This window comes from Mixophyes fleayi, chromosome 3, assembly GCF_038048845.1.
Source record: "Mixophyes fleayi isolate aMixFle1 chromosome 3, aMixFle1.hap1, whole genome shotgun sequence".
Lineage (NCBI taxonomy): Eukaryota > Metazoa > Chordata > Amphibia > Anura > Limnodynastidae > Mixophyes > Mixophyes fleayi.
The window spans coordinates 40,408,449-40,421,396 of NC_134404.1; the positions used below are offsets into that span (position 1 = coordinate 40,408,449).

General features: G+C 43.6%; 1 long non-coding RNA gene across 4 annotated transcripts in view; it reads left to right on the forward strand.

The window, feature by feature from the left end:
• The window catches only part of LOC142143511 (uncharacterized), a 44,748-nt gene that overhangs the window by 13,241 nt on the left and 18,559 nt on the right, over nt 1-12,948 (forward strand). The window contains exon 4 of one of the 4 annotated variants that reach the window (XR_012689542.1): nt 7,888-7,954. The exons of the other annotated variants lie outside the window; for them this stretch is intronic. This is a non-coding gene — a long non-coding RNA (uncharacterized LOC142143511). The remainder of the gene's footprint in view (nt 1-7,887; nt 7,955-12,948) is intronic. 4 annotated transcript variants of the gene reach the window in all.

Consider the following 12,948-nt stretch of genomic DNA (forward strand, 5'->3'; position numbering starts at 1 on the left):
CTCTGATAGATGGGCACAAGGCATGGGCATCCCATTATTTAAAGTGTAGGCTTTATTACATTTATTTTTGCCACTGTACTCTCAGGCTTGAAAGTCTGCCTTGCAATTCAATCAAAATTAGAAGCCTGTGGACATAGTAACTAGCCTCATAGCCTGCAAAAGTGGGCACTAATTCCGCTGTGTTAACAATTCCAGTGCTGAGCTTGCAAGGAGTAGGAGATCAGTCCCAGTTAGACAGACTGGTCCCCAAAATCCCCAGCGTCCATTTTTGTAAAATGGTCAATTGGTCCTGGTAAATTCTCCTGGTGCCATGTGTTTCTGCACCCTGTGGTCAGGACCCCATTAAAGGTAGACCAGTGTGGTTGAATTTTGTTAGTGTATCATGTGTATCAGTGGTGTATTGTTTTGTTATTGTTTGCATTGTCTTGTAATTACTGTGTACTGCTGTCCCCTATCCACTCAATGGTGCATTACAGTGAGTAAGGTATGTTCAGGGATAGCGCACGATACCTAGTTGGCTGCAATGTTACATATGGACCCAGTGCAGTCGTTAGCAGCCTGCTAGTTTGATGTACTATTCCATTTCTGATCTCCTGTGGCCTCTGGAATTCCATTTCTGCGGCCGCTCTCTACCTTTGGTTGTCTCTGCCTTGACCATTGCCTCTCTAGTTATTCTCATGTGTACTGTCAGCTTTACTGTTCCTCAGTCAGCCAATGCACTTCAAAGTCTCTACTCTTTTATTACCTGGCACTCAAAATAAATCCCTACTCTGAGCTCAAGTCCTGGGGGCACCTGAGTACCTGTGAGTATATAGCACTCTATGGGAAAGGTGGCTTGCTAAAGATGAAGACTTCTTACACACTTATTGGTTCTAGGGCTTCATCTACTGTCCAGCAGCTGCCCTTACATTATCACCTGTCTTTGGGAAAAGAAGTTCCCATGGAGACTGGACAACCTACTCTTGCTCACGTTGTGGTGAAGGAAATCCTGACGCTGTCACAAGTGTTCAAGAGGTTTCAGTTAACTTATCTGCCCAGGAAGAGGATTCCAGAACATCCCAGGCTACAAGAGAACCTGTGTTGGAACCCAAATTGAACCTCCCAGACTGCTTTGCAGTGTGAGACATTGCAAGCAGCGCTGTAGCCAAAGGCGGAACTAGCTAGCTGTTGGCCCCTGCGCAGGGAAGTGGGGAGGAGGGAACCGGGGCCAACAGCTCACTAGTTCCCCATTATCCTCATGGGCCCCGGTGCACCGCAGCTGCACCAATGGTAGTTCCGCCACTGGCTGCAGCTCATAACAGCTAGAGATGGAGGAAATCTGATATGATTTGATATTTGTGCTCAGACCACATGTGGTGTCCATAAGGAATTTTGTGCTTGAAAGACATACAACTCTACATGAGCCCCATTGTATTTTGGGGATCCAGCACGGAGTGTAGAAAGTGTCTGGTGTGTGGCAGGTTGCACATATTTAAGTATGCTGTGTGGGGTGTCCGGAAGACAATTAGCAGCTGGGGCAGATCATGGAGCTGGATACAGATAGAGTTTGGGACATTTAGTGGTGAGAGAAAACAGTTAATCAAAATTAAGTGATAAATGGTAAATGAAAATGAGAGTTAAGGCTATTTATATACAGAGTTTTATTTATGTAAAAAGATGAACAACAGAAGCCCCCAATTTGATTCCAACCAGGACACCTTCTGTGTGGAGCTGTATGTTCTTCCTGTGTTTGTGTTGATTTCCTCTGGGTGCTCCAGTTTCCTCCCACAGTCCAAAAACATACTGGTAGGTTAATTGGCTGCTAACTAAAATGGACCCTAGTGTGTGTTTCTGTGTAGACTGTAAGCTCCTGTGGGTCAGAGACTGTTGTGAATGATAAATATTTTCTGTACATTGCTGTGTAATATGGTGGCGCTATATAAAGAAACAGTAATAATAATATTAGATTGAGTCCACATTATAAAAACCACCCACACAGCTACTGGGGGCTATATTATATTTTGGGTGGGGGGGCTACAGAGCATGTTATTCGTCAGAGCAGTATTACATTTTGGAACATTATAATTTTATTATAACATGGTGGTCATTAATTTTAATGCAGTGCTGGCTGGAAGGGGCATACTTACAGTGTATTTGGAGTAAGTATTCACAGTCTAGTGACAATTTGAGCTGCAAGCACTTGCTGACTGTCGTGCCATTATTTACATTGCCACACCCACTATGTTACATAATCACACCCCCATTAGTTAAAGTTTTGGGGGTACAGGAATATTGTCAAGCATTGCCCTGGAATCTAGTTGAGCTAGAAAATGTCCAACCTGCAGATATCTTCTATCCTTATTAAAATGCTTAATATATCAGATTACCATGCCATGTCTGAAACATTTCCACACTACAATTTTAACCTAACTGACTGCAATCAAATCTGCTGCAGTAAATGAAATGGACATTTTTAGTTCTTGAATTTAAGCCATACATTTATATGAAATCGCTATCAAGAAAAGAATAGATTTTCATGTGGGAGATTACTTGTTGCTTGTAAAAGCAAGATATTCCTTTCCTGTGTAGCAGAGCTATGGCCGGACTCCAGCAGATCACAGCAATGCAGCTTTCGGTATGATCAGCAGCCAAGTACAGCAAAATAAAGGGGAGCATCTATGCTGATCAGCAAAATACAGTGTGTTATAGCCAGCAGGGATATGTCACAGCTTCAGGCAGATTCCACTATCTTTATTTTATTGCATTGACCACATTGTGAGATACTGTGGGTCATACCAAGGTCATTGAAAAAATCCCCACTAAAAATGTTTTACTGTGTGTGCTGTGATAATATTACTTTTCAAAGTGTATTTACCTATCTAAATAATTTACTGGTATATCATAAAGCCCCCCTCGTTTATGCTTACTGAGTATGATATTATTATTTATGGATATTTTAATACATGTACTTACAATTTTTAAATGATATAATTAAGGTGTACATGTAGCCTACAGGAGGCAGTCATTTGGTGGACTGAACCAATATTTAGCTTATCGATTCATTATGAGCTAGTAACATTAGGCGCCATATTGATGCATAGTTGCCAACATTGGCAACTTGTGTCCCAGGAGGTCCGGGAGGCAGGTGGGTGTGTGGAGGTGGGGCTCGAAGAATTGCGTTCTTAGCCCCACCCCCAAAGCAGTCAACACTTATTTTGGCCAATAAAAATAGGGGGTGGGGCCACAATGATGTTTACACTGCACCAGTAAGCCCCGACCCCTACGTTTAATTTGTAGAGCCGCCCGGGAATCGGGAGAATTAACTGCTCTCCCAGGAGTCCGGGAGACCGTCCCGGATTTCGGGAGTCTCCCGGACATTCCGGGAAAGTTGGCAAGTATGCATTGATGTCGTTAGGTCTCAGTTAAACTGGCCCGTGGCGGTGAAGAGTTAACTTGCTGCTTTGCCGGGCAAGTCAGATGGGATATGTGCATTTGTGTTCTAGCAAGATCACGCATGTACAGTTATACTGATGGCTCAGAATCAGGTTTTCAGTTCAACTTAGTAAATAAAATGTAATTGTAAAAAAAAAAAAAAATCTAAATGTTTTCAAAAAAAGTATTGCTCATTGAAAAACAAATATTTATTCACAGAATAAAGCATGTTTTCATTCATTTTCTTTTATTATTAGAACAAGGATTGCGACAGTGAAGCCGTCCCGGGCAATAGGGGTTTCACCCTATGATAAATATATTCCTATATCATCATCTTTATCACCATTTATTTATATAGGAGGTTATACACCAAAAATTAATGATGCACATAAATAACATACATTGTAGTGGTGCTAGATGCATGGTACATTGACAACCAGAGTACATTGTTAAAAGAAAAAATAGCTTTTACTATTGGTACAGTGGTTTTATCTGCAGCTTAATGAATGCTATAATCAACCCAACTACTTTATTGCTGATTGTTAGAAACACCAGTTGATTTTTAGAAAAGTTTAATCTTAAAAACTCAACAATATAACATAACTGTGAGTCTATTACGGCTGGAAAAAGTCACATTTGTTTAATACATTCCTACTCACAATAAGTGGTCAAGACATTTATTTGTTGACCTTTACAAAATCTAAACAATAAGCTTTCAGCGGGATCCTATGAAAGGAGAAGCTGGTATTGTGCACACAACACAAACTAGAAGCTATTTTTACGTTTGTTTCTCAGACTCGGATTTCACATCACATTCCAGGTTTTTACAGCAGTATTTTACTTCCAAATATTTGCTAATGAAGAATATTTGTGGGCTGCGCACAGGATGAAATAAAATTTTATCAGTACAGTTTTGAGTTAGTGTAAGGTCATGAAATTTGGCAAACCACCCCCCCCCCCAAAAAAAAAAAATCCCCTGAACTTGAAAACATTATATATAAAAACGGTGTTTGCTTGTGGCAGCTAAACATGACTACAGATTGTGAATGCAACTAGCCACTTGTAACCAAAACCAGTCCTATGAGGTCTTGCAAACTTTAACCTCATTACACAATGATCTGGGAATAAAAGGACCCCAATCTTTATTGAGAAAAATTTTATGCATCAGATTTTTATCAGTCAGATGTTTCCTACAGGGTTACAGCTTTGCTTAAGCTAAATACCACAGTTATTAGGGCTGAGTGGTCAACAAAGAGGTTAACGTCCCACCAGAAGAAGAGCTTATTATTATTATTATCGTTTATTTGTTAGGCGCCACAAGATTTCCACAGCGCCGTACACAGTACAAACAGTAGACTATACAGGGTGAAACAGTACAGAACAATAAACATAAAGTACCAATACTTTAGAAACTCCAGGCAGGCAAATGCAGTAAAGACGAAGTGGAAGAACAGGTATGAAGACAGGAGGGAAGAGCGCCCTGCTCATATGAGCTTAAATCCTAAGGGAGGGTAAACAAAATCAGGCACAAAGGGAGCCAGTGAAGCATAGGGGAGAGGAAAGAGGGGCCGGGGGGAAAGCCGCATTGAGAACAGAGCAGAGCGGGGCAAGATGGGAGAGGGGGCGGCCAGTAAGGAGGAGGTTGCAGTAGTCTAGGCGACAGATGATGAGCATGTGGATGATTGTTTTGGTGGCATCCTGAGAGAGTGTCACGATGTGAGAATACGGCTACCTGCGGATATTGGCGTGCAGGTCGCGGCCCTCCCAGGTGGCTATCCGAGAGGTGGCGATGAGAATCGTGGTCGTACAGGCTGTGGTCTGGCAACGTGCGGGCAAACGAGGTACAAAATCAAGATCCAAAGAGTAGTCAGCAAGCCAAGGGTCAATCCAGAGAGTGTGGTACAAGACAAGAGGGTAATCCAATACAAGGTCAATGGGAGCCGGGTCTGTACACAGGAAATTAGACTGAATGCAATAGAACATGGAAATGCTGAAAGTTAGATAAACTAGTTGCTCTGGCACCATAATTGTGTCAGAGCCATCTTTAAATAGAGGGAAGAAGCAGTTCATTGGTGGACAGTGGGCGGCGGTCAGACCGCTGACAGGAAGCCGTTGCTGCGGCAACGGGCGCGCATGCGCCTGGCGATCTCCGGAAGAAGCGTCTCCTTTGCCAAGCAACGTAGCGCTTTGCAAGGGGAAGACGTTTGTCCCCGGCAAGCGGGGACGCGCGGGGATGGTGTCTGACAGAGAGGAAGGGCCGGATGCAGGTGATGTTGCACAATTGGAAGCTACAGGCTTGGGCAAGGGATTGAATGTGGGGGGCAAAAGAGAGAAAGGAGTCGAGGGTGACACTGAGGCAGCGGAGTTGAGTGACAGAGGAAATGGTTGTGTTGTTAACAAAGATAGAGAGGTCATGGTGGGAGGAGAGTCTAGAGGGAGGAAAGACACTGAGCTCAGTTTTAGAGATGTTAATTTTGAGTAAGCGCAAGGACATCCATGAGGAGATGGCAGAGAGACAGTCAGATACACGAGAGAGGAGGGTGGAGAGAGATTAGGAGAAGAGATGTAGAGTTGCCTGTCGTCAGCATAAAGGTTATACTGAAGACCGAAGGAGGAAATGAGAGCACCAAGAGATGAAGTATAGAGCAAAAAGAGTAGGAGGCCAAGAACAGAGTGCTGAGGGACTCCTACAGGGAGAGAGGAGGGGGTGGAGGAAGAACCAGACGTGGAGACAGAGAAGGAGCAGTTGGCAAGGTATGAGGTGAACCAGGCGTGGACAGAACCAGAGAGGCCAAGAGAGAGAACAGTCCACATTGTGAGGTGCTGACATCATGTATGCAAGACACAACCATCAACCCCCCCAACCATAAGCGCAACACAGTACCTTATGTACAGTTGGATGCAACTTCATCTCCCGTCTTGACTACTGCAACCTCCTGCTATCTGACATTCCCCTTACCCATGTTTCTTAACTTCAATCCTTCCTAAATGTTGCTTTAAAGCTACACCATTTTGCAAATCCCTAAACTGGATCCCTGTGCCCTTCAGAATCCAATTCAAATTACTCATCCTTACCTACAAAGACCTCAACAACACTACTCTTTCATATATTTTAAATCTCGTCTCAAAATACTTTGATCTACGACTGACTCGTGACTCGATTAGTCTCTGTTAACCACATTTCACTCCCGCCTACGACTTCTCCACACTTATGAAATTTCTTACCATGCCCGATCAAGCTGTCCCACAGCCTTCCAATTTTTAGCCACCAGCCTTACCCACACTGATATTACACACACTAATGCACCCTCACAACAGTCCCAGTCTCCACTCTGAACCACATTCGTTCCTCGCTCCAGCTGTGCCCTCTTCAACTTGAAAGTAAGCTTAAAATCTACTATATTAATAATAATAATTTATTTAGAAAACATAAGCGTAAATTGCGTCCATTTAAAAGATGCAATTTACTTGGTATTAATCACCACTATCGCCAGTGGTAGCCATCTTAAAATGAGTGCTACTCTGCATAGTACGCAAAATGCATCCATAACAGTAAGTTACACTTAAAGCGTATTATACATTAAAAGCCATAAGCATCGTAAATAAATAAATTAAAACAGTGAGCAGTATGTATTCACCTAGCCCCTTTTCACTAAAACCAACTCCATGAGCACCATCACCCCCAAATAGAACTATATAACACAGTTATGTAAGAAGAATATTGCCCCAGCCATTATAGTGCAACATTTTAAGAAAAGGGGTATACAAGGTGTAATGCCCCTCTAGTGTTGTTATTTACACTACCTGGAAAATGAATGTGTGGATCGGCACTAAGACCCAGAGGAGACACACCAGAAATTGTTGCTTAGCAACAAATGGCTGGTATGAGCTGATGAGAACCATAGTTGCCAATTCCACTTATAACAAGCATAATTGGGCTTGTTTTTTTTCCAGAGTTGCAGGGTTTTTCTGGTGGTCGCGGGTTGCGGGTTTTTGGGCTTCACAACATTTTTATTTTTTTTCAAAAAACTTTATTGCCTTGTGTATAACAACGCTTTAGTCAGTGTAAGGACGCTGCTGGTCTCTTACGTGGGCGTGACCTCAGGTGTTGGTAGGTAGACTTCAGCTTTGGCTGATCTAGGGGGAGCCTCTCTGTGTTGTATGCAGTAGATATGGAGAGTATATATGTGACCAGACAGAACATGATGTGTGTAATTATAGTGTAAAGCTCGGGATATATTGTAGTGTACAGGGAAAACAAACCCCTAAAGTGCAGCTATAACTCCTGAATCTTCATCTTTAGTTACTGTAACTGCAGAAACTGCTGCAGATCCCATTACTATTAATATTATCTTGATAGTTGTATCATAAATAAAAACAATAATACATTTTTTGCTTTTTTTTGGCTCTTTTTATGATTATTTGGCTTGTTTTGGGCTTGTTCTTCACTTAGCGGTTGCTTGTTTTTCATTTCAGAGTTGGCAACCCTGATGAGAACCTCTGCAATAGGAGAGTGCCAGGGACCTAGGACAGAGGAGATGAGGTACTGGGATTCCCCTTGCATTTTGGGGAGTGGGTCCATGGCCTGCTTCCACAAGGGCATAAGTACGTCTCGACAGAGAGAATATGAGTTAAATGAGACAGACTTTACCTCAGAATACAGCTATATGAGCTCAGTCAGGGAGAATGTACAGCATTACTTCAGAAAATAAAGGTATGACTGAGAGATACAGCATCTGACTGAGTGCCCCAGAGATATCCTGTTGGGAGTAGAGATGCTGCGTTATGTACATTGAAGGCATTGAGAGAACAGTAGCAAGTAAATTTCAGAGCATATAACCACTTCTCTGTGTCACCCCCACAGAGCAGTGATGGAAAGGGCTGAGAGAACACTCATACACTCTTCTCCCCGTGTTTGCGTGGTTTTCCTCCGTGTAAACCGGTTTCCTCCCACACTCTAAAAACATACTGGTAGGTTAATTGGCTGCTAACAAATTGACCCTAGTCTGTGTCTGTCTGTCTGTGTGTGTTAGGGAATTTAGACTGTAAGCCCCAATGGTGCAGGAGCTGATGTGAGTTCTCTGTACAGCGCTGTGGAATTAGTGGCGTTATATAAATAAATGGTGATGATGATGATGATATTTCCTGGTGAGTTATAAAAAATGGTTAGTTCTGTACATTTAACCTAAGAGGCATCAATGAGGCATCTGCAAAACACTCAACCCATGGGTATAACTCACTCAGCAAGTCCCAAATACCTGAAACTGTTGTGGGTATCCTTAGTAACTGAAAACAAGGAAACATTCAATGCCCTCAAATCCAGTAGTTTCTGTTTTGTGTAGTGGAACACCCAGAGTGTTGTGTCAACCACAATGCCTAAAAAGGTTAAGAAGTTTTAGGGTTGTCTAGTTCACTTGATGTTAAGAGAAGCCCAAACTTGGAATCCAAGGGTAGAAAACAAGTAAGGGCATCCCTGGAGATATAACACTTTGCAGACAACCAATAAAAACCCATCCAATTAATTATTCCTTTCTAGACACCTACACAAAACAATTTAAATATAGCACTATGAAGTGAGGATTTTTCCTTTACAGAATCACATTTTAGCCATGAACCATGACTCTACTATCTGTCACAGAAAGTGTTTGATCGAATAGAATTGAGGCGATAAGAATATAGATTAACATTATTATTTTTAAAAGTTCCCAATGCAGTTTTATAGCACATGGAAGCTTGGTGGGAGATTTAAAAATGTGTTTTTTCCAAAATGCATGGTTTTTGGCGCTTTGATGTGCAGTTTGTAAACCATGCTATTATATTAACAATCAAGCTGCACATGAAAACCTATTATTTAATACTTTGAAGGTATACATTATATAAATGACATTGAAAAAGGACATATCATATATAGACTCATTACTCTTACTGTATTTCTAAAAAAATCTCTAATTAATCACCAAAAGTACCACTGGTCTTGTTTGGTACAAGTGTGTGTGCATCCCACCGCTATTGGCCAGTATTCCGTCGAAATGCATAGCAGGAGAAGGAGCAGGAAACGGAAGTGACTACATCCTGCCGGCAATTTGTACACCAAGCGGGTAAAGACACAGCTAAATCCGTCTGCTGCTGAAGATAAAGCGGGGACAGTGAAGCATGACAGAGCCCACCAGTAGCTCCGACTACAGCCCAGAGAGCAGTGGAGATGAGTATGCCCCTGACACTTCGGAGGAGAGCGGTTCAGACATCAGCTGTGATGCCCCGTTGCCCACCAGCGCAGCAGAGTGCAGGTATGCAGAGATTAGTTCTATCTACGACCATTCTCGAGCTTCTGCTAGCCCTGTTTTAAACACAGAAGGTCAGAGAGACGACGCAGTGTCTGTCCAAGTGCTATAAAGAAATAGTGATGGCATCAGGGCGTATAACAAAAAGAAGTACTGCCTTTACTGTGAGAAGCCCCTGCTACAAATTGCCCAGCACATGGAGCATGTTCACCGCAATGAGACTGAACTAGCCTGGGCCCTGAAATTCCCCAAGCACTCGAAAGAAAGGTGCATGCAGATGGCACATTTTCACAATAGGGGTTTTCAGGCACCGTCTCCGCACTGATATTTGGTGCAGGAGACGGACAGCTGCACCTTCTCGTCAGCCGCATCAAGTTGCCTAGCAGCGGGACACTATCTCCGCTCACTTGTCGGCAGTCAGCGTGCCAAATCTCCCTTACCCAATCAGGATGCACCTTATGGTATATAGAGCACCCTCTGACACATGTTGGCTGCCAAAGAGTTGGTTCACTCTTGCTCCAGCGCTTCCTGAACTTCTGATCCAGGGTTTTTAGGTTCTGACTCGGCTTCCTGTTACTATTCTACTGTGTTTCGTTTTGGTACCTCGCTGCCCGGCTGGTTTGACTATTTGGCTTGACCTGACTTCTCTTTTGAACCTCCCTGTGTACCGTACCGTTCGTTTAGCTTTGACCTGGACTGCCTGACTACGCCTGTCTACTACTGTCGCCACAATGGTGACTGTCTTGGAGAACCGCGACCTGCGTACCCTCTGCAGCTGAGCCTAAACTCCCTTGGTTGAATACCGGGGATACGTTATACTCCGCACCTCTCTGTTCAGTTGCGCTAATACCGGTTAGACAGCCATCTCTGAAATTCCATGACAAGGGGCAACTTTGCACACAATACTGAGGCAATGATGGCAGGCCATGGCGTTCTGGTCCCATGCAAACTTCCAGACAAAAAGATGGATGCTGAAGGCTTCATGCACTGTGTAGCCTGCCAGGGCTTGTTTGCAAGGAAATACCTGTGGCGACACATGAAGAGATGTAAGCTATACCGAATGGGCAACAAGCTCACACCTGGCAAGAACAAAGTCCAGTCACTGTGCGCCTTTGCTCAGCCTGTTCCACCTGACATCAGTGATGGCTTTTGGAAGCTCTTGAATGACATGACCCAGGATGAAGTCTTACTGGCAGTCAAAAATTATCGATGCATCATGCAGATGGGACAGCATCTATTCAACCGGGTCAGATCAGATGTTGGTAGGCACGAGTATATCCGTCAGAAGCTTAGAGAAATGGACAGGCTACTGCTACAGGCCGGAAGAGCTACCTCTTTGGAGAGGATGGATGAATTTACCACCCCTTCAACTTTCTGCACATAGTAGACGCTGTGAAGCTTGTAGCTGGCTATAACGAGGAGACAGGCACATTTAAGATGCCCTCGCTGGCACTCAATATCGGGCACTGGCTGCAAAAGATAGCGAGCATTGTGGAGTGCTGAGCCATGATGAAGGGCTGCACTGCTGTGGCTGAAAACACACAAAATTTCAGGAAGATATATGGGCGAGATGGAACGAGTTGATCTCATCGGCTGCCTTCAAAACTCTTAAGAAGTCCAAGTGGAACATGCCTCAGATCTCACCTTGCACGGAAGATGTGAAAAAGATGCACTTGTACCTCGATGAGAAGCAGCAAGTCTACCGAAGTGGGCCATTCACCAAGCCTATGGTTAACCACTGGGCACTACTTGCAAAACTCACCTTGGCACAGATAATCTTGTTCAATCGAATAAGCGAAGGGGTAGTTTCAAAAATGTTGCTGACTACCTTCTCCTCAATAGATACTTTGGATCTCCACTAAGATGTGTCCCTAGCGCTTTCAGAGGTTGAGATGTAGCTCTGCCGGCACTCCATTCGCATTGAAATCCGAGGAAAACGAGGGAGAAAAGTCCCCATCCTGCTGACACCAGCCATGCAAGATGCAATGGAACTTCTCGCAGAAAAGCGTGACAAATGGGGAGTGGATAGCTAAAATGTCTACATGTTCACCAGACCAGCTGCCTTGTCACACTTTATAGGCTCCCATTGCATACGACTGTTTGCCTCGAGAGTGTGAGGCCAAGCATTCCCACAAGCTGTCTTCCACGAAGCTTCGAAAGCACATTGCCACTCTCTCGAAGGTCCTCAAACTAAACAACACAGAACTGGATCAGTTGGCATACTTTCTTGGGCAAGACATCAGGGTACACCAGCAGTATTGTTGCCTACCAGAAGGTACCCTCCAACTTGCCAAGATCAGCAAACTGTTAATGGCTCTCGAGAATGGCAGACTGGCCGAATTCAAAGGCAAAAATTTGGACAATATGCACATTGATCCGGACGGTAAGTGGAAAATCTGGTGTCTGATGTATGCTTTTGACTTTTACCTCGGTCATTTACATATCTGTTACTTTTCAGAACCGGTCCAGGTGCAGAGCGACATGTCGGATGATGAGCAATCCCCCGTGACAGAGGGACAAGTGGCCAAGCATTTACTCGACACTTCCAGGTCAGAAGAGAGGCGGTGTATGGACCTGGCAACATGGGACCAGTGCCCAGCCATGGCTTCCACAGGTAGGTGTAGCACACAGTTTTGCTAGGCAGAAGAACTTTGCCTTCTCTGTATTTTGCGGAGCCATAATGAGCCACTCTACTTTGTTTCAGGTTGCAAAGAAGTGCAATGGAAATCCTGGGACAGAGAGGAGGTCCAGGCTGTGGAGTAACACCTGATGAGGTTTATACAGACATGCCGGGTGCCCGGAAAGCGAGATTATGTTGTGTGCCTCATGGCTGAACCATCCGTATTCAAAGATCGGAACTGGTCCGGAGTGAAATTTTACAAAAAGAACCGCATAACAGCTTTAAAAAAGGGATCAAACTTGTCAGCCGATCTTAGTGGTGGCAGAACTTTGAGGTTAACAGGAAGTGTGAGATATAATTATGGGGAATTTTAGTAATTTTTAGACCAACCAGGTGGTATTGTTTTGATTAACCCTTTCACATCCACACATCACACATGACCTTATTCTTATTCTTTAGAATGCATCTGGCTAAATGTGGAATCCTTGTTTTTGCATTTCCATACAACATTATATAATCAAGGCTAAACTATATGCTTGAGAAATGAATACAGCAGTGAATAGGTTAAACATTTTTTTGCAAACTTATTACATCTGCCATTATATCATATTAAGGGGAAAATATTTGTGGTTTACT